The sequence below is a fragment of the Danio rerio genome, chromosome 8 (genome assembly GCF_052040795.2).
Source record: "Danio rerio strain M-AB ecotype USA chromosome 8, GRCz13ab, whole genome shotgun sequence".
Lineage (NCBI taxonomy): Eukaryota > Metazoa > Chordata > Actinopteri > Cypriniformes > Danionidae > Danio > Danio rerio.
The window spans coordinates 4,727,501-4,750,000 of NC_141028.1; the positions used below are offsets into that span (position 1 = coordinate 4,727,501).

Sequence of the window (22,500 nt, forward strand, 5' to 3'; positions counted from 1 at the left end):
TGGTTCTCGGTATATAGTCAAAGGCAGGTGGTGTTTAGCGGCTTTTGCCAACAAACTGTTATTTCTGAATGCGCTGAGGCTGCAATTTGCATGAAGAACTGGAGAAACTAAATTGGCAGTAGTATGCGTGTGAATGCTTTTCTATGAATGTTTCCATGTTCTGGGTTGCAGCTGGAAGGGCTTCCGCTGTGCAAAACATATGCTGGAGTAGCTGGCGGTTCATTCTGCTGTGAATCACCTATTCCACCACATCCCAAATGTCCTCTATTGGACTGAGCTCTGGTGACTGTGGAGGCCAGTTGAGTACAGTGAACTCATTGTCATGTTCAAGAAACCAGTCTGAGATGTTTCACGCTTTATGACATGGAGCGTTATCCTGCTGGAAGTAGCCATTAGAAAATGGGTACACTGTGGTCATAAAGGGATGGACATGGTCAGCAATGCTCAGGTAGGCTGTGGTGTTGACACGATGCTCAATTGGTACTAATGGACCCAAAGTGTGCCAAGAAAGTATCCCCCACACCATTACACCACTAAAACCAGCCTGAACTGTTGATACAAGGCAGGATGGATCCATGCTTTCATGTTGTTGATGCCCAATTCTGACCCGACCATCTGAATGTGGCAGCAGAAATGGAGACTCATCAGAGCAGGCAACGTTTCTCCAATCTTCTATTGTTTAGTTTTGATGAGCCTGTGTGAATTGTAGCCTCAGTTTCCTGTTCTTAGCTGACAGGAGCGACATCCAGTGTGGTTTTCTGCTGCTGTAGCCCATCTGCCTCAAGGTTGGACGTGTTGTGTGTTCAGAGATGCTCTTCTGCAGACCTCGGTTGTAACGAGTGCTTATTTGAGTTACTGTTGTCTTTCTATCAGCTGGAACCAGTCTGGCCATTCTCCTCTGACCTCTGGCATCAACAAGGCATTTGCGCCCATAGAACTGCCGCTCACTGGATATTTCTCTGTAAACCCTAGAGATGGTTGTGCTTGAAAATCCCAAAAGATCAGCAGTTTCTGAAATACTCAGCCGATCTGGCACCAACAAACATGCCTTGTTCAAAGTCACCTAAATCACCTTTCTTCCCCAGTCTGATGCTCACTTTGAACTGCAGCGGATCGTCTTGACCATGTCTACACGCCTAAATGCGTTGAGCTGCTGCCATGTGATTAACTGATTAGAAACTTGCGTTAACGAGCAGTTAGACAAGTGTACCTAATAAAGTGGCCGGTGAGTGTATATAGGTTAAATATTAGGACACGGAATATATATTTTGCGCTGGACATTATTTTTGACACTATTGTAAATAAATAGCACTTTTTTGCACACATCCAGATCAATCCATCGGTTATTTGGATTTTATTTTTAGGCCTTCCACGCTTCTGCTCTTGTTTCACTACATCACACGGTCCTTCTCTCAAAATGGCAGCTTGACGCTTTAGCCACAATATTCTTAGCCACGCCCCTCTCTTACCATTAGTTTGCTACAAGGCAATGAAGCACAAAAAGAAAGCCCCGCCCCCACATCAATACTTAGAAGCACATTAACATACTGGAATAAAAGTCACGCAGACTTCAAACCAGTTCCAGTTGTCTGCATTTGTCAAAGAATCTGACGTTCTAATCCACAAAGCTGATTTTTTTTAGCATCACAATCACAACCCCGTATAAAACCATGACCAATTAACACAATAACATGTCCAGAGCCTTCAGTATGCGAACACAGGCGCGTGTTTATATGCGCTCACCCACGCACGCATACACACACCCCCTCGAAGCGCTTGCTGGCACACATATGTGGGCTGTGTGAATGTTGGCAGCGCGTTAGTCTTGCAGCGGAGTGGATAAGATGTGCTGTCAGGTCTTGTCTGCAGGCGGTGTGTGTGTATTCCCCGCCACTGAGACTAAATAGGAGTTTAATTCTTTTAACAGCCAGTTCACGGCGAACTCTGCGGGGCCCGGGCCCCCGGTCCACCAGGCGGTGGGAGACCGTGGCGGAGCGAGAACTGCTGGGAGCCAAATAAAAAATCGATGAAGATCTTCGCGGCTACGGGTTGGAGTTTAACGGCGATTTCTGCTTTACTCTCTCCAGACCTGAGCCCAGGAAAGAGCCATTGATTTTCCCTCTCTCTGCATCTTAGCCTTGTTCTCTTTCAATAAATATCAGCTGCCGAATGTGTGTTTGGCGTGAATGGTGTCGATCTACAATTCAGGACTTACGCTGGAGTTCTGTGGCATTACTGTCGGTCAGCGGCGTTTGGAAGTGGAGTTTTCATACCTCTCAGCCTCAGCTAGAGTTCACAGGATTCCTCCTCCTCGTATGTTGAGCTATTCTCTGTGCATTCGCTGACAATGGACATGTGCCCATGTTTTATTCAGCTCCCGTTAGATCAATAATGCACTGTGAAGAAGAGCCCTGGTGAGAGAGAGAAGGAGAGAGAGAGAGAGGTATAAGAGTCAGATAATCATCATCGCACACAAACTGAACGAATAAAGACTAAGATCTTCCTTCAACACCATCAGCTTCATTTAGCTTCAGTTGTGTCTCCCTCTTCAGGGCTGAAAACACAGAGTCCTGCTTTAAAGAGCCTCAGACTCTCATCATCAACATGACAAATGCTGGGTTTCACACAATTCCTTCATGTTGACCCAAAACACAAATCGATTAGGTTACCTTAAATGTTTTTGCAAATTTAAGTGGACTTAAAATAATTAAGTTGCCCGCGGGGGGAAAAACAATCATGTAGTTTCAGCTCATTTTAAATAAGTTGTTTAAACAAACAAAAAAGGAAAAATAAGTGTGATGGATCATTTAACACCAGCTTTATAGTCTTGATTTTGAGTCTGATTCCAGTGACGCTCCAGGGACAGGCGAGTCTTCCAGCCTCCACCGCGATGACTGAAGCTCTGCACAAGACTTTTGGCCAGCGGAGAAATTAAAATGGTCGTGCCCAACTGAGTCTGGTTCTCTCAAGGTTTTTTTTCTTCACTCTCCTATCAGGTGAAGTTTTTTTTTTTTTCCCTCTCCGCTGTCGCCACTGGCTTGCATGGTTCAGGATTGGTAGAGCTACGCATCGATGAATTGGCTCTTCAGTGTTTGAACTCTCAGTAATGACTTTAAATCACACTGAACTGAGCTAAACTGAACTGAACTTAAACACTAAAAACTACACTGAAGAACTACACTGTTCCAGTTACTATGACCATTTATGTGAAGCTGCTTTGACACAATCTACATTGTAAAAGCGCTATACAAATAAAGCTGAATTGAATTGATTTTAGTCTGATACTTAAATCTGGTACTGGGAATAGATACTTTAGAGGCAATTTCTAAATACTAATAATGCATTGCATCTAATACAAAATGTATTCAAATGCTTGTGAATAGCATTGCACTCCTAAAAATAATGTTTGCACGCACACATACACACACACACTACCTGACATAAGTGTTGTCGTGGATCCCAGTTGTAAGAGCAACAAATAATAACATGATTTCTAGTTGATCATTTGTAAAGTGGCAGAAGGTTAATTTTTCCGATGAATCATCTGTTGAGCTGCATCCCAATCATCACCAATACTGCAGAAGACCTACTGGAACCTGCATGGACCCAAGATTCTCACAGAAATCAGTCAAGTTTGGTGAAGGAATAATCATGGTTTGGGGTTACATTCAGTATGGGGGTGTGTGAGAGATCTGCAGAGTGGCAACATCAACAGCCTGAGGTATCAAGACATTTGTGCTGCCCATTACATTACAAACCACAGGAGAGGGCAAATTGTTCAGCAGGATAGCGCTCCTTCTCATACTTCAGCCTCCACATCAAAGCTCCTGAAAGCAAAGGAGTTCAAGGTGTTTCAGGATAGGCCAGCCCAGTCACCAGATATGAACATTATTGAGCATGTCTGGGGTAAGATGAAGGAGGAGGCATGGAAGATGAATCCAACGAATCTTGATGAACTCTGGGAGTCCTGCAGCTTTCTTTGCCATTCCAGATGACTTTATTAATCAGTGATTTGAGTCATGTCAGAGATGTATGGATGCAGTCCTCCAAGCTCATGATGGAGTCAAACACAATATTCATTTTGTCTCCACTGCAGCATGACTTTATATTCTATACTGGACATTATTTCTGTTCAGTGATGAGACTTTTGTCTCAGTAGTCAGACCTTACTGTCCTAATTAAATCATTAAAAATCAAGGCATGATCATATTTTATTTTGGTAAAATAAGCTTAATATAGAGGCCTTTGCCTTTCATATAAGCCACTTCTGATACCAAATGATCAACTAGAAGTCAAGTTATTATGTGTTGTTCCTAAAACTTGAAAAGGCGACAAGACTTTTGACTTGTGTACATATACACACTAATATATAATACTAATATACTTCTTAAATAAATATACTTAAATATATATATTTAACATAAATATACTTTAAGCAATTATAAATCTGACTAAATAAAAATACTTAGTGAAGTTGAAATGGAAAAGTAAATAAAATGGCAAAAATTACTAAAGAATAAAGAACAAAACACTAATATTTCAATTATGGTAAAATAACTTCGCTATACGAGGTCATTCACGCATGAGCATGACTTCATAATGCAGCGACTGACCAATCAGAGCTGACTATTCACACAGACACACTGAGTAAATGGAATTATTTACAATTCTAAACAGTTTGTCTGTATGTGCTAATTGGAGACATTTAATTCCATATGAAAAGGCCTAAAGCAGCTCGATCCTGAGACTCGGGTCCCCAGTGTCACACGCAAGAGTGACAAAGCTTCCATCTGTCAGCGAGGGCCAGGGGTCTCTGAAAAGGCCAGAGCAAGCGCTAAGGGCCGATCCAGCCGACAGCAGGGGCCCGGGGACAGAAGACAAGCTAAAGACACCGCAGTCTGTCACACAAACACTCCTGAGCTCTTATTAGGAAAGACCAGGCTTAGAAATAAACCAGTGTTTTACAATAGAATTGATCTGTTCTGCTCTATATGCCTTGCAACTTCAATGAATTTACAGACTGGATTTAATCTAACAAAATATAAAAAATGGCCATAAATAAGATATTAAAGTACATTAAAAAGGCAAATATTTAACTGTTAAATTAAAATGGCACCCAAATATGTTATACTTATTTAGCTACTACTAAGTGGTTGTGGACAGTAACTATGTTGTTGTTGTTGTTGTTGTTGTTGTTTTGTTTGTACCTCCCTTAAGCACCTGTTTGAAGCATTTGTACATTCTTATTTGTATTTTAGGATACATTTAATTCACTACATGCCATTTGCTGAATGCAGTTCAGTTATTTTAGAGTAGACAGATAAGATGGTGGTGACTAATTCATGAATCATCTTGTATTTTATTAGTTAACCCGTTACATCATTTCATAATTAAACATTTCATTTGTGAATTGGACTGATTTGTTCACGGGTAAACAACTCACTGATTCAAATGATCTGTTCAGATTGAGTCTTTAGTAAATGATTCACTGATTCAAATGATCTGTTCAGATTGAGTCTTTAGTAAATGATTCACTGATTCAAATTATCTGTTCAGAGTGATTCTCCAGTAAATGATTCACTTATTCAAATGATTGATTTAGAGGTAGTTTCTGGTAAATGATCCACTGATTCAAACGATCTGTTTAGAGTGAGTCTCCAGCAAATTAATTACTGATTTAAATTTTCCATTCCAATTGAAACTTCAGTAAATGTTTCACTGATTCAGCTCATCCATTCAGAGCGAGCCTTCTGTAAATGATTCACACATTTAAATATGTTCAGAGTGAGTCTTCAGTAAATGATTCACACATTTAAATGAACAAAGAGCGAGTCTCTAATGCAGGGGTCACCAATCTCGGTCCTGGAGGGCCGGTGTCCCTGCAGGGTTTAGCTCCAACTTGCCTCAACACACCTGCCTGGATGTTTCAAGTATACCTAGTAAGACCTTGATTAGCTTGTTCAGGTGTGTTTGATTGAGGTTGGACCTAAAATCTGCAGGACACCGGCCATCCAGGAACAAGTTTGGTGACCACAGCTCTAATAAATGATTCACTGATTTAAATGATCCATTTAGAGTGAGTCTTCAGAAAATGATTCACTGAATCAAATGATCTATTCAGAGTCTTCAGTAAATTATCTACTGATTCAAAAAGACCCGTTTAGAGCAGGGGTGTCCAAACTCGGTCCTGGAGGGCCGGTGTCCTGCAGATTTTAGCTCCCGCTTGCTTCAACACACCTGCAAGGAAAACCTAGTAAGAGCTTGATTAGCTAGGCCAGCTGTGTCTAATTGGGGTTGAAACTAAACTTTGCAGAACACCGGCCCTCCAGGACTGAGACTGGACATCCCTGGTTTAGAGTGAGTTTCCAGTAAATGTTTCACTGATTCAGCTCATCAATTCAGAGTGAGTCTTCAGTAAATGATTCACACATTTAAATATGTTCAGAGTGAGTCTTCTATAAATAAGTCACTGATATAAATGATCTGTTCAGAGTGAGTCTCTAATAAATGATTAACAGGTTTAAATGATCCATTCAGAGTGAGTCTTCAGTAAATGATTCACACATTTAAATGATCTGTTCAGAGCGAGTCTCTAATAAATGATTCACTGGTTTAAATGATCCATTTAGAGTAAGTCTTCAGAAAATGATTCACTGAATCAAATGATCTATTCAGAGTCTTCAGTAAATTATCCACTGATTCAAAAAGACACAATAAGAGCAAGGGTGTCCAAACTCGGTCCTGGAGGGCCGGTGTCCTGCAGATTTTAGCTCCCGCTTGCTTCAACACACCTGCAGGGATGTTTCTAATATGCCTAGTAAGAGCTTGATTAGCTAGGCTAGCTTTGTCTGATTGGGGTTGGAACCAAACTTTGCAGGACACCGGCTCTCCAGAGCCGAGTCTGAACATCCCTGGTTTAAAGTGGGTTTCCAGTAAATGTTTCACTGATTCAGCTCATCAATTCAGAGTGAGTCTTCAGTAAATGATTCACACATTTAAATATGTTCAGAGTGAGTCTTTAGTAAATGATTCACTGATTTAAATGATCCATTCAGAGTGAGTCTTCAGTAAATGATTCACTGGTTCAGCTCATCAATTCAGAGTGAGTCTTCAGTAAATGATTCACACATTTAAATTTGTTCAGAGTGAGTCTTCAGCAAATGATTCACACATTTAAATGATCTGTTCAGAGCGAGTCTCTAATAAATGATTCACTGGTTTAAATGATCCATTTAGAGTGAGTCTTCAGAAAATGATTCACTGAATCAAATGATTATTCAGAGTCTTCAGTAGATTAGCCACAGATTCAAAAAGACCTGTTTAGTGCAGTGGTGTCCAAACTTGGTCCTGGAAGGCCGGTGTCCTGCAGATTTTAGCTCCCGCATGCTTCAACACACCTGCAGGGATGTTTCTAATATGCCTAGTAAGAGCTTGATAAGCTTGGCCAGCTGTGTCTGATTGGGGTTGGAACTAAACTTTGCAGAACACTGGCTCTCCAGGACCAAGTCTGAACATCCCTGGTTTAAAGTGGGTTTCCAGTAAATGTTTCACTGATTCAGCTCATCCATTCAGAGTGAGTCTTCAGTAAATGATTCACACATTTAAATATGTTCAGAGTGAGTCTTTAGTAAATGATTCACTGATTTAAATGATCCATTCAGAGTGAGTCTTCAGTAAATGATTTACACATTTAAATATGTTCAGAGTGAGTCTTTAATAAATGATTCACTGATTTAAATTATCCATTTAGAGTGAGTCTTCAGTAAATGATTCACCGAATCAAATGATCTATTCAGAGTCTTCAGTAAATTATCCACTGATTCAAAAAGACCTGTTTAGAGGGATTTTCCAGTAAATGATTCACTGATTCCACTGATCCATTCAGAGGGAGTTCAAATGATTCACCGATTCAATTGATCTATTTAGAGCGAGTCTTAAGCAAATAAAAAAATCAAGTACTTTTAAACTTTGATTCAAGTAATATTAAAAAAAGAGGACTTTGAACTTCGACTGGATAACTGTGGTATTAATACACTATATCTGCAGTTTTAATCAAGTGTCTAATCTGTGTACTTCATTAAACACAGCTACTAAGTAATGCAGTAAAATACTTTGCTAAACTCATGCACATAATTAGTCATGGAAAAGATTCAACACTTAAAAATATACAGTTTAAGAACTATTTTAATGTATACAGTGCCTTGGGTATATGTATGCAGGTCCTGCCCTTTTAGATTACAAACTGATGCCGATTACAAAGTGTTTTCATTTTAATGTGAGACAGTCTCCGAAGACCATTTAAATATAAAACATTACATTTACAGGCACTCGTGGGCTATTGTTGATTGTGTCCTGAGGGGAAACCCTGCACTAATTGATCTGTTTTTGAGCTTGTTTTAATGCAATGAAATGTTCATTCTCTCACCATTAGCTGTCATCAACAGTGGTGGAAAGAGTGCAGATAAATTCTACTCAAGTAAAAGTACCATTACTTGCCTAAAAATGTAGTGCAAGTAGAGTAAAGGTATCTGTTGTAAATATTACTCAAAGTATGAGTAAAAAGTAGCCCTTTCAAAAGTACTTAAGAGTAGTGAGTATTACACTGTGAAAAGCTGATGCGTTTACATGTCATTTGTGAATGTTTGTGTGTGTAAACGTAACATTCTGTAGTTCACCTAGTTATTGCCCAGCGGACACACAATGCCATAAGACATTAATATCAGGTTAGATTTAGGTTATGTCAGGTGACCAAAATTCAATGTCTAGCCAGCGTCTAAGGACAACGTTATTTTGATGTCAAATAATGTTATCAAATGACGTTGATATTTGGTTGATTTTAGATTAGTGACCAAAATCTAACGTTGAGCCAACATCCTAAACCAACGTCATACTGACGTTTTTTATTTGTCCGGTATGACAACCAAAATCCAACATCTGATAGATGTCATAGTGGTAACATCCACACAAAGTCAAGCTGTGACATCATTAGACGTTGATATTTGGTTGGTTTTAGGTTGAACATTGACGTTGGCCTGACGTTGAGTTCTGACATCAACCAGATTTTCATTTCTAAAAAAAAAAGCAACGTCCATGACATTAGGGTACATCATCAATCTGATGTCGTGTTGTCGTCTTGTGCCGGTTGGCTGTTTAAGGCCATTTCGGTCATCATACAGTAATTATCCGTCATCTTCTCATCAGTGACATTCATCTAAACCAGAGGTGGGCAAACTACGGCCCGCGGGCCATATGCGGCCCGCTGAACACTTTAATCCGGCCCGCGAGAGTTTTTAAAATGCTGCGTCTGAGTAACGGTTTGGTTTCAGAATTGGTAAATTAATGATACAATAAAAGTGAATGCCGTTTAATGGCAGTATTGCACGCAGTACAGTTAGCGCAACCAGCAGAATTAGTACACACTCTCGGACTGAATGCACTGAATGACCAACACAATCTCACGGCAATTCGTAACTTTTTCATTTAGTGGCTAATACGTATGAATTCGTACGATCTAATTCGTACAATTTAGTACGATTTGCTCATCCCCCAATGACGGTTGGGGTTAGGTGCCACGCCTCCTTTTTAAAATCGTACCATTTCATACGACTGAACTCGTACGAGTTCGTACGAATTAGCCACTAAACTGGCAAAACGTAAAATACTTACGTTTTCTCGTGAGATCAGGCTGGAATGACTGAAAATGAGTCAGGCAAAAAAGTATTTGACTCAGAATGTCGTGTGTTTAAGGAAAAATGGACAACAAAATACTTCTTCACCAATATCGGACAGAAAGCGGTAGGTCTAATATCGCAAGAAAGTATTGCTGTTTGTAAAGATTACAACCATACCCGTCAACCTCCCCATTTACAGTTCTATTCCGGTATCATTCCGTAAAGGTATTTTCCCGTAAAGGTCTTTCTCTGAGGGGTGGCAAATAAACATTAAAGAGCCGATCCTCCTTATGTGCAACCCATACCGCCGAACCACCAGGGGGCACCCCTTGCTCTTAAACGTGTGTCTGTTCTGTGCTTTTGATTTGTTTAGGCATGAAAACAATTTGAAATAAAAATAAAAATGTCGGGATTCTCTTCCTTTTCATTACAGGTCTCCCCTTCATATGCAATCCTCAAAACAGTCATATAGCGGTGCGTGACTGTCAGCTGACGAGCTCCATAGTGATAAATAGACACTTTTGTTTCCCAAATGGATTCTGTACTCGTGATTTGAAGCGGAACAAAAGTCTGGGTTTTAAGTGCGTGTTTACACAGACATATACACAAAATTAATAATAATAATAATAACATCTAAAGATGTCGATCTTGGTGGGTTTTCGCCCTAAATGAGCATAAAAATTTAGGAATGCAATCAAATGCTTTCATTATAATGACAGATGTGCGCATTTTTAAAATGACACCTTATGTAATCAAACGAAAAAAATGTAAATAAATAAGAGATTCATTTGCTGCTCTTTAATCAGAATGTGTGAGTTATACAGTGAAGAAATGGCTAATGAGATCTGATAGCTTGATTCGGTTTCATTATAATAGCGAGAGTGTTGCTGTTGATATTAATATAACTTTATTTTCAGCCTCATTGTTTACTTTGTTCACACACTCATAATAACATGACTTGGAATAACAAAGACTAAGGGCTCTATTTTGACGGTCCATGCGTAGAGCACGACGCAGGGCGCAAACGCTTTCAGGGCATGTCAGGACGCGTTTTTGCTAATTTAAGGACGGGAAATCTGCCTTGCGCCAAGGCGCATGGTCTAAAAGGATTGAGTTTATTTTCTTAATGAGTTATAGGTGTGTTTTGAGAATAAACCAATCAGAGTCTCATCTCCCATTCCCTTTAAGACCCAGCTGCATCGCGCCAAGAGCGCATTCGCTATTTACAGGACGCAAAGTAAGTCTAAGTGGAAAAAATGAGCATTTCACAAGCAAACAGTTAACAGTTTTTTAACAGAAAACAGTTAAACAGAGCATCTACTGCGTGAGAATGAGAGATAATGGATCACTTTCACATTCGCTCTTGGATAGGGAAACCTTTACACAAAGACATCAATTAGGCTATACTGTAAATAAATAATTTTGTTTAAGCGCAAATATTCGTTTCAAAACTATTTCTAAATTCAGTTCTAATTTCCAGCAAACGAATAAATGAATAATAATAACAAAATGTGCTCAAAAACCTGTGTTATATCCTAAAACACATGCTGTGCCCCATATGGTCTAAAACCTGACAGGTGGGCAAATCTAAGCTTGTTTTTAATAAAACAAATATAAATATGGATATAATAAATAATACTGATGATAATAACAACATTTACTTTATTTGGGCTGAATTTAAACAAACAAATTAGGTTGAACATAATTAAATTTAATTTGTTTGTTTAAATTCAACAAAATAAATTGTTTGCAACAGTTCTGCAGGCAGCACTTTTTTTCAGTGAATATAAGGGGTAAAAATATCTAAATATTGAGAAAATAATTTTTAAAGTTGTTCAAATTAAGATCTTAGCAACATATATATTAAGTTTTGATATATTTACAGTAGGAAAATTTACAACAACATGCATCTTTGCTTAAAATTGTAATGATTTTTTGCATTAAAATGTATGATAGTTTTGACAATGTATTTTTAGCTATTCTTAAAGTACATCTGTGTAACATACAATGAAAGAACAGGTCCAGGGTCACATATATTAACATTTCTACATTTTAATTTCTTACTCCTCAATGTTGTCTTGTTTTCTAGTACGACTCAGTTACTAACTCAGTTTCTATTTGTGAGAAGTAACTAGTAACAAAGTCTCTTTAAAGGGCCATGAAACCCCCTCGTTTCAGCAGGGTGTTTTCACACCTCTACTTTGGAAAAAGTCAGAAAAGTGGGCGTGTCCAGCTCTGTTTAGGGGGAGTGTCGGAGGAACTAAAGTGGGAGGGTGTGGGAGTGTCTATTTGGGCACGCGCGAGTTTCAGAGTCAAAATAAACACACAGGAGAAAGTGATGGTGTTTAGCCTACATGGACATCTGTAGTCGAATTATTTGCCAAATTATTAAATGGTGGACTTTAACTGCAGTTTGGCTCTTTCATTCAGGGAATTCATTCATGTCCCTCGCGACAAACGAGATATTTGATTTTAGGATCTGGTCTAAGCGTGTATTTTTCATGCAATGTTTGATACCGCACGACGAATGAGAGAAAAAAAACCTCAGCATTTCCCGGAAACTTAGATGCACACGGCAGATAGTGTCAGAAAGCCGCGTGTGTTATTCCGGTCACAAAATGCGGTGAAAATCCTACACGAGGTTAAAGTTTGGTTGTGGTCCTAATATGTTTACACTCGGTGCAATAGTTAACTTAGTTCGATACGAACAAACTGAATAACAAAGAGCACTGGTCGCTCACTTACCAAATCTGTAGAGACAGGACAATCACCAGCAACTAGAGCCGCGTCTTTATGAAGAGAAGACTACAAGCGAATCCGGATCTCAGCGTTTGCAGATGAGAACAGCTCTCAGGTAAACAATAATCCTCCTTAGACACGTAAGTTATTGTTGTCGAGCGTCGCATACACTGTTAATCCACACGTGACTCCAGCTGAGCTCTCACAGAGAGAAAATGAAAACAAAACTTCACTGCAGCAAACTATAAAAGCAACACTTCACGCTTGTTTTGCCAACACAACGTGGCGTCTCTGTCGTCTAAACACTGTGACAGTAATGAATATTAATGAAGTTGCACAATAGAGCGCGCTGATTGGTTTGAACCAAGCCTTACTCATGCATTAATGCATCACACTGTAAGACGTAATAAGACACACTCTGGCACAGACGTCCAGTCTGCATGCTGGAATACACGCTATTATGTCATGGCCGTGACGCAGCTTCAAAAATTAGTTTCAAACAGGAAGTACGAATTTGCTTGAAATAACGCAAAAACAACCAATTTACACTTTTTAGTGAAATATAGGTGTCCTAATAGTGTTTCTAGCAGTGTGGGACACATATACGACTGTCAACAGCTCAAAAAATATGTTTTGGTGTTTCGTGACCCTTTAAGGCAATTCATTTCACTCGGCGGCCATCTTTGAAACACCTCTCAGGCATTCTGTTTGAATGGAAAAAACATCAAATTCTCCAAAACTGCTTGCCAAGCTTACGATTAAATTCCATATTACGAATAACCAATTAAATTAAACACCAACTGTCTATTTGATTTCATTTATAAATGTTTGTATCACACAAAATCTGCAGAAACTCAAGTCGGGTCTGAGCGCTTCCCCCAGAGAGTTGTCATTCTACAGCGATCTGTGATTGGCTCCTGTACTAAAAGGCGGGGCTTCATTCGCCATTTTGACTGTTAAACTTTTCAACATTCAAAAGTACACGAGGCGAGGCAGTGGCCCACTAGGTAGTGCTGTCGCCTCACAGCATGAAGATCGCTGGGTTGCTGGTTCGAACCTCTGCTCAGTTGGTGTTTCTGTGTGGAGTTTGCATGCTCTCCCTGCCTTCGCGTGTGTTTCCTCCGGGTGCTCCGGTTTCCCCCACAGTCCAAAGACATGCAGTACAGGTGAATTGGGTAGGCTAAATAGTCCGTAGTGTATGATTGTGTGTGTGGATGTTTCCCAGAGATGGGTTGTGGCTGGAAGGGCATCCGCTGCGTAAAAAACTTGCTAGATAAGTCGGTGGTTCATTCCGCTGTGGCGACCCCAGGTTAATAAAGGGACTGAGCCGACAAGAAAATGAATGAATGAAAGTACACGAGTGACATGTCTAGACATTACTAGTAACTACACTCACCGGCCACTTTATTAGGTACACTATTTAACAAATTTCTTATCAGCCAATCACAAGGCGACAATTCATTCCATTTAGGCGTGTAGACATTGGTGCCAGACGGGCTGGTCTGAGTGCTGATCTACTGGGATTTTCACGCACAACCATAACTAGGGTTTACAGAGAATGGTCTGAAAGAGAGAACATATCCAATGAGCGGCAGTTCTGTAGGGGCAAATGTCTTGTTGATGTCAGAGGAGAATGGCCAGACTGGTTCCAGCTGATAGAAAGGCAACAGTAACTCAAATAAGCACTCGTTACAACCGAGATCTGCAGAAGAGCATCTCTGAACACACAACACGTCCAACCTTGAGGCAGATGGGCTACAGCAGCAGAAGACCACAACGGGTGCCGCTCCTGTCAGCTAAGAACAGGAAGCTGAGGCTACAATTCACACAGGCTCACCAAAACTGGACAAAAGAAGATTGGAGAAACGTTGCCTGATCTGATGAGTCTCCATTTCTGCTGCCACATTTGGATGGTAAAGTCAGAATTGGGCATCAACAACATGAAAGCATGGATCCATCCTGCCTTGTATCAATGATTCAGGCTGGTGGTGGTGGTGTAATGGTGTGGAGGATATTTTCTTGTCACACTTTGGGCCCATTAGTACCAGCTGAGCATTGTGTCAACGCCACAGCCTACCTGAGAATTGTTGCTGACCATGTCCATCCCTTTATGACCACAATGTACCCATCTTCTGATGGCTACTTCCAGCAGGATAACACGGCATGTCATAAAGCGTGAATCATCTCAGTCTAGTTTCTTGAACAGGAAAATGAGTTCACTGTACTCAAATGGCCTCCATAATCACCAGATCTCAATTCAGCAGCCAACCCGGTTGTAGTAAGTTGTACCTAATAAAGTGGCAGGTGAGTGTATATCTAATTACTCTTTTAAAGGAACGTGCCCAACACTGTCCATTACCAACCATGCAAACGCCAACAAACAATTGACTTACCTCTAATTAAAGTAAACTAACATTAGCAACACATTCTGTGATTACTCCATTTATTGGTTTGTAAAAGCCTGAGCAAGACTGATAACATAAGACTGGACAATGTTATGTGTTGACTAAAAAAACAAACAAATAAAGTATACACTGACCATCCATGCATGAAGAAATGCCACTGACACTGGCCAGAAAACAGTGGCCTTCTTTCCTATTTTAATTAGTGTGTGTGTGCACGCGTTTGTGTTTTATTTGCAGATGAGGGTGAGGTTGTGTCAGCGTCGCTCCTGTGACCCACCTTACCGAGCACACACACGCTCTCAGATGATGCTCTGACACTCACAGATCAGCGTAATGAGCTTTAGTCACCACAAAAGGTCAGAGGTCAGAGTTATTATAGCGCATCTCCCCATTAAAACACAGCCGCGTGGCCCGTGCAGCCTCCTCACCCCTGCTCTCTACCGCCACAATTAAGAGCAGGAATCACTGACCTGAAACACAGCAATTAATAGAAAAAGAAGTACAGTCAGTTTAATCGCGGCAGCACAAACACAAAGTAAAGATGCATACTCTAAAAGCTGACAAACTTTGAAACTCATGCGAACATGCATCAGATCTCATCATGTCTAATGATTTACATTGGATTTTCAATCTAAAATAGTGTGTTTATGCGATCAAATGCATCATTTTTACCTGCAGGGCCAAATAAAAACAAAAAACTTTAGGGGTTAGTTCACCAACAATTGAAAATGAACTAATTTATTCTCACTTTATATGGTTTTAATGACTTTATGAGGTATTCTCTAGCTTCAGCTTAACCTCGAGAAAACGGAAATGAAATTTCTGCCAACCCGACTCTACATCATAACTTTTCAATCCAGATGGACGAGGCAACCATTACTGCATCCAAAATGCTGAAAAGCCTTGGAGTAACGATTGATGACCAACTAAACTTCTCTGACCACATTTCTAGAACTGCTCGATCTTGCAGATTCGTACTCTATAACATCAGAAAGGTCCGACCCTTCCTATCTGAACATGCAGCTCAACTCCTTGTTCAAGCTCTTGTTCTCTCCAGACTGGACTATTGCAGCTCTCTACTAGCCGGGCTTCCAGCTAACTCTATCAAACCTTTTCAGCTGCTTCAGAGCATGAGTGATCTTTAATGAACCTAAAAGAGCACATGTTACTCTGCTGCTCATCCGTTTGCACTGGCTGCCAGTTGCTGCTCGCATCAAATTCAAAGCTCTGATGTTTGCTTACAAAACGACCTCTGGCTTTGCTCCTCCTTATCTGCTCTCACTTCTGCAGATTTATGTGACCTCCAGAAACTTGCGTTCTGTGAATGAACGTCGCCTCGTGGTTCCAGCCCAAAGAGGGAAGAAATCACTTTCCCGAACTCTCGCATTCAATCTGCCCACTAGGTGGAATGAACTCCCTAACTGCATCAGAAAGGCAGAGTCATTCGCTGTCTTCAAGACACGACTAAAAACTCAACTATTTAGTCTCCACTTTCCTACCTAAACTGCAATTGCCTTTCTGGTTCCAACTCTAACTGTATTTTTTAAAAAAAGAAAAAAATTACTAATGTTTAGCTTCTTACACTTTACATACCTGAAACTTGCCTACAGCACTTATTCATTGCTGCTCTTATAGTTGTGTAAATTGCTTCCTTGTCCTCATTTGTAAGTCGCTTTGGATAAAAGCGTCTGCTAAATGACTAAATGTAAATACATTGGTTGTACACTAGTTATTGCAGTGCATTATGAGATTGAGTGCACTTCAAAATGTGCACTATGGTTTTAAACACTACTACATCCCTCTAATATTGCACTATTTAAAGCTAAAGGGGTCGATTTTGGATACAGATTTTGGTGTCCAAACTCAGTCCTGGAGGGCCGGTGTCCTGCATAGTTTAGCTCCGACTTCCTTCAGCACACCTGCCTGGAAGTTTCTAGTATACTTGAGCTGCCTCCCAAATGGCACACTATACACTCATGCACTATGCACTTATGCATTTACAAACTCAACAGGATAGTAAATGTATGTAGTGGCGTCCCAAATGGCACACTAATGTTTTTTTACTAACCGGAAATTCAAACCGTTTCCCTAATGACGTTTGACGGTTGCCAAATCAGTGAAATAAACAACCGAATTATCAAATAATACCTGCCGCGAGTATAACCGCATTCACCATCGGGAGGCGCTATAATCACTGTCGTAGGAGAATTTTGCTTTTACCATCCAAAATAAATAAAGTTATTCAACATGTGCGCCCGATAGCTTTGCCCCTTCCGCTACGTTAGCAAACCTTCGGTCGTTGAGTGCGTGAAGTGTCCATCATTACACACTTCATTTTAGCAGCTGAATGAGTGCATCATCCGGGTAATTAAAGTGCACTTATTATCTTTAGAGTTTTCAGTTTAAACACACTACTTACACTCTTTATACTACAAAATGGCGTAGAATAGTGCATAAGTATGCGATTTGGGACGCAGCTCTAGAAAGAGCTTGATTAGCTGGTTCAGGTGTGTTTAATTGGGGTTGGAGCTAAAATATGCAGGACACCGTTTGGACACCCCTGCTTTACACTAATGCACTACGCACTAACACACTCAACAGCATAGGATATGCATTTACTGCGATCCCAAGTGGAACACTATACTAGATCACTTCATATGGTTAATTAGGGCTGCACAATTTATCAACATCACAATGTCTGCAATAGTCGCAGGATATGCAATGTCACATTGGGATAAAAGTTGATCACCATCACAGTTCAGAACATGTGATTTGTGGAGTCATCACATTTAGTTTTAAATTTAATTTAAACCCTAAAATAGAGTGAAAGATTTTCATTTAGAAGTGTTTTTAAGATCTGTGACTATGATTTAAGTAAACTTAAACTAAGAGGTTATAATGGTACATAAACCAAAATTAAGTGTATCATTTATTTACACAATGAAGACTTGACGCTATGCAGTGTTATTTTATCTATTATTATTTCTGTACCTCAACACTGTTAGATTTCCATAGAAAACCATAAAATTAATTCGCATTTGTTCAATTGCATTGTACTCTACACCAGTGGATCTCAAACTGTGATATGTGTACCACTATTGGTACGCAATCATTAATGAAAGAAAAATTAATACAATTTTAATCATTTAATGCGTACAATAACACCAATGTGATCTGCATTGGCTGTTCTCTAAAGCCTACAATTAAAGCAATGTGTTTAAAATGTTTACTTTAGTGCATCGCGTCATCAGCTGCTAAAAATCAATTTAATTGGCGCAGAACTAGAGAAAGAGGTGCGTGGTGCTTGCAGAGCAGATATGTGCTAGAGCAGTGGTCCCCAACCCCCGGGCCACAGACCGGCACCGGCCTATAGATCAATTGGTCGCCGGCCACACGAAAAAAAAAATCATGAATTATTTCAGTTTTATTCATAATCTGAGTCTGAACGATCATTTACTTTAAAAAAATCTTTTTTTTTTTAAACTTTTGTTTTTTATTTCATTTTAAAGGGCACCTTTGGTAAAAAATCTACTTTTCAAGCTGTTTGGACAGATCTGTGTGTTGGTAAAGTGTATAGACCGTCATACTGGGGTGATATGAACACACCCAGTCCTTTTTTTTCAATTTAACTACAAAAAAAAGGGTCGGCCAATTGGAGCTGTTTTCAAATCGATCGCACCATTACGTAGGTGTGCGATCCCCCCGCCCACCGAATTGATTGACAGCTGCGTGCATTAACATGTTCCGGTAGTCGCGTGTATATGTCAACAAGACCAGACAGACATACGCAAAGCAACCGGGAATAAAAGGTCTGTTCTGTTCGCTAGCATCAGCAATCATCATCAAATGTGATTAAGAGTGAGTTTCACATGTTTAAAGTGTTTTAAAACAGAGTATGTGTGTAATTAATTACAGCGTTTTACTTCAGCTTTACTTCATCAGTACAGCCTCGTGTCAGAACAATTATAAAAGAAGACGCTTCAATCCAGGTTTTGTGGAAGTTAAATCAGGTTTATTTTGTACATTAGCATAACAGATATCCACACAGTACTTGAGGTTAGCCTTAACTAAGCTAAGCGCGCTCTGTCTGTCTGCCTGCCTGCCTGCGTGTGTATCTGTGTGTGTGTGTGTGTGTGTGTGTGTGTGTGTGTGTGTGCGCGTTTACTTTGTAACGATATTGTGTGTGACTCATCAATGCAACTTCACAATACTGATTAGTAAAGGTTAGTTCTTACTGTAGTATCTCACAAACGCTACGCGAGACCTTCTTCCTTTAAGTCTGTCTGTTGTCTGACACAGCTGAGGGAGGAGGCATGTAGAAATAGTAGGCGGGAAAAACTCGTCTTAAAGGCGCAGTACGACAAAACCACCCCCTGCTGGAAATCAGTATAAAACAGCATCTTGTAAAAGGTATAATGAAAAATCTGATGGGTATTTTGATCTGAAACTTTATATACACATTCTAGAGACGCAAAAGACTTATATTAAATCTGAAAAAAGGGGTAACCTATGTGCCCTTTAACATAACGGAACAAACAGATCACCAGAGGCATCACATACAACTATTACATTGTTCTTATACAGTCGTTTTTATAGTACAGGTTACTCTCCCATTAGCCCCCCACCCTAACCCGCCCGTCAAAGGTACTGTATTAGAAGCATAAACACCAACATAGTTTCCTTCAAGTCCATATGATTCAGTCTTTTACAATCTGTAATGTGCGGTCCAAACAAAATATTTCACATATATAATATACATATATATGTACATTTATTGAAAAAATAAGTCATAATAAAAATAACAAATATAAATAAATATAAATAAGGGGAGGAGGGGGGTTCGCACTCATTGCAAAGCATTTCCTAGCAAATTATATATTTTCTGTATTCTTATATATAAACCATTTTGACCAATTTTTATAACATTTATCCATGTTTAGTCTTAAAGAAAAGGTGAGTTTCTCCATTTCAAACATATTATCTACAATTGTTATCCACTCATCCTTTGTTGGTGGAATCTCTTCCAACCATTTCTTGGTTAATGCTTTTTTACTAGCAACTAATAGTATTTTGAGAAGGTTTTTGTCTTGTGCATTAAAATCGGTTTGTATGTTTCCTAAATATATAGTACCAAAGCTATGATCAATCTCAAAACCCAGTATTGATTCAATTTCAGTGACCACCATTAACCAATTTAAAAAATCTTTTATTTTGAAAAATGACCGTATTCTTGTTACATCTCAGTCACTTGAGTGCTAAAATGCAACCCTCAGACTAGCAAAATGAGTAAGAACTGCAGCACGACGTGCTTGCGTATTCCAGGCATCCGCAGTTGAAAACATGTTAACTTTTCAGAATGCCGCACCGCGAGTCACGTGACAAAAACTGACTGATCGGCTTCATATTTTGTATGGAATGTAATTTCGTTAAATGAATATGACTCTGCCACTTTTGCAACTGTGCAGTGCTGTGGCTGCTTAATTTGGCCAACTGCGCTAATTTATTTCAATACTGTTGATTAGGGTGGTACTTGGAGAGACAATTTTTTTCTGAGGTGGTACTTGGTGAAAATACTTTGAGAACCACTGCTCAACACAGATACTCATTTTCAAAATAATCCCAATCCATGTAAAAATATGAATTCATTCCAAATAGAGTTATAAGTCATCTTATGAAACTATATTCATATCGCAATTTCAAAACAATGGATGCCCGTTAACAGCATTCTACAAAACATCTTCTTTTGTGTTCAACAGAAGAAAAAAACTCAAACAGGTTTTTAAGTAGTGAAGAGTGAATAAATTATGACATTTTTATTTTAAACTATCTCTCTAACTTGTACCTAATTATGATTATTTTTTTTAATATTTTTTGGTGATCTATGCTTTTAAAATGAGCTTGATGACAATTATTATATTTTGGAGTGAACTATCCCTTTAAGTTGTAATTTATGATGACGTTTTTAAATTTTTGATTGAACCATCACTTAGAATTGTACTTCATGAAGACATACCTATCTATCTATCTATCTATCTATCTATCTATCTATCTATCTATATATTTTTTTTTTTTTTTTTGGGTGAACTATCCCTTTAAATAGTATACTTAATAATGACCATGTTTATTTTTGTGTGCACTATGCCTTGAAATTGTACTTGACAATTTAAACTTTTGGGTGAACTATTCCTTTAAATTGTACTTAATGATGACCATTTTTATTTTGGGTGAACTATCCCTTTAAATTGTGTTTAATGACAGTTTTCATATTTTTGGGTGAACTATCCCTTTAAATTGTATTTTATGATGACAACTTTTATATTTTTGTGTGAACAATCTCTTTAAATTGTGCTTAATAATGACAAATTTTATATTTTTGGGTGAACTATCCCTTTAAATTGTACTTAATAATGACAATTTTTATTTTTGTGTGAACTATCCCTTAAATTGTACTTGATACTTTTAACAATTTGGGTGAAATATGCCTTTAAATTGTGCTTACATTTCTCATTTCAGTGACTTTCTTTTAATGAGAATTTGTCTTGCTTTCTATTGCTGTACAATATCCAAACATTCTTAAATCAAGACATTCATATAGCAAAGTTACTTGATATGAAATCTTGTTAAATGAAAAATGAAGTGCACTTACGCCTAAAGCAAACAAAATAGTCAGAGGGCTCAGCAAGAACAATCTTGTTTTCTCTTTGAATTAAGTTTATTTTTCTTACTCCAATGACAAATCCCTACTTTAAGCATAAACTCGCTTGATATACATTTTTTAAAAGACTTAACATGCATTTTGTTTGTAGAAAGGATGTTTATGTACACTCACCGGCCACTTTATTAGGTACACCTTACTAGTACCGGGTTGGACTCTTTTTTGCCTTCAGAACTGCCTTAATCCTATTACTGAAACTAATAACTGAAAAACAAGTTACTTATATATATGACAAGTGTTTTTAAACTAAATATTGATTTTTATTTGGTTTGCACATCTACTTGCTGAATTATTTCAAGGAGGAATAAATTGCAACATTTCAAGAGTAATTAGTTAAATAAATTAATACCACATTATAACAAAAGTATAACATTACACTGAATTCAATTTTTTGTTTGTGCCACCCCAAGATTTTGTGCGGCCTCTTCTGGCCACCCCTAAGAAAATTTTCTGGGGGGGCGCCACTGCTTGTAATTGACTGATTGTGCAGCTTTTTATTTATTTATTTTTTATTTTTTTTACATTTTTCAATTTACAAACTCAAATGGGGAACAAAAACGGCATATAACAATACATACACACTTCCAATCACATTTACATTATACAGTGCATACACACATGTTAATGCATAACATTAAAAAGAAAAAAAAAACTTTTTAATAACTAAAAAATAAATATTTTAATAAATTAAAAATAAAGACGCATTTTTAAAAGGAAAGAGACTCAGCCATAGTTTTGTATAGTTCCTCTGTAGCCCTATTTTCTTTGGATACTACTTTTAAAGACTCTAAATTTGTTTTACATAATTTTTTTTAAAAATTAATCGAGGGTTTACTGTTATTCCACTTAATTTTGTGTATATAATATCTTTTCCTATAATGTTTCACATCAATGAAATTTTTTTGGGAAAACCATCTGCATAAACCAAAACATTGATCAAATTTAGAGATGGAATGTCAGTATCTATATT

General features: G+C 38.6%; 2 long non-coding RNA genes across 3 annotated transcripts in view; one reads left to right on the forward strand and one right to left on the reverse strand.

The window, feature by feature from the left end:
- LOC147842515 (uncharacterized) overlaps positions 1-14,598 on the forward strand; it is a 199,899-nt gene extending 185,301 nt beyond the window's left edge. Inside the window, exon 3 of the long non-coding RNA XR_015497526.1 lies at positions 14,181-14,598. This is a non-coding gene — a long non-coding RNA (uncharacterized LOC147842515). The remainder of the gene's footprint in view (positions 1-14,180) is intronic.
- LOC103911458 (uncharacterized) overlaps positions 2,216-22,500 on the reverse strand; it is a 21,799-nt gene continuing 1,514 nt past the window's right edge. The window contains exons 2-3 of one of the 2 annotated variants that reach the window (XR_015497506.1): positions 15,093-15,285; positions 2,216-2,411 (exon numbers count right to left, since the gene is read on the reverse strand). This is a non-coding gene — a long non-coding RNA (uncharacterized LOC103911458). Of the gene's footprint in view, positions 2,412-14,836; positions 15,286-22,500 lie in introns of those variants that run through there. The other variant, XR_015497505.1, reaches the window with a different exon arrangement.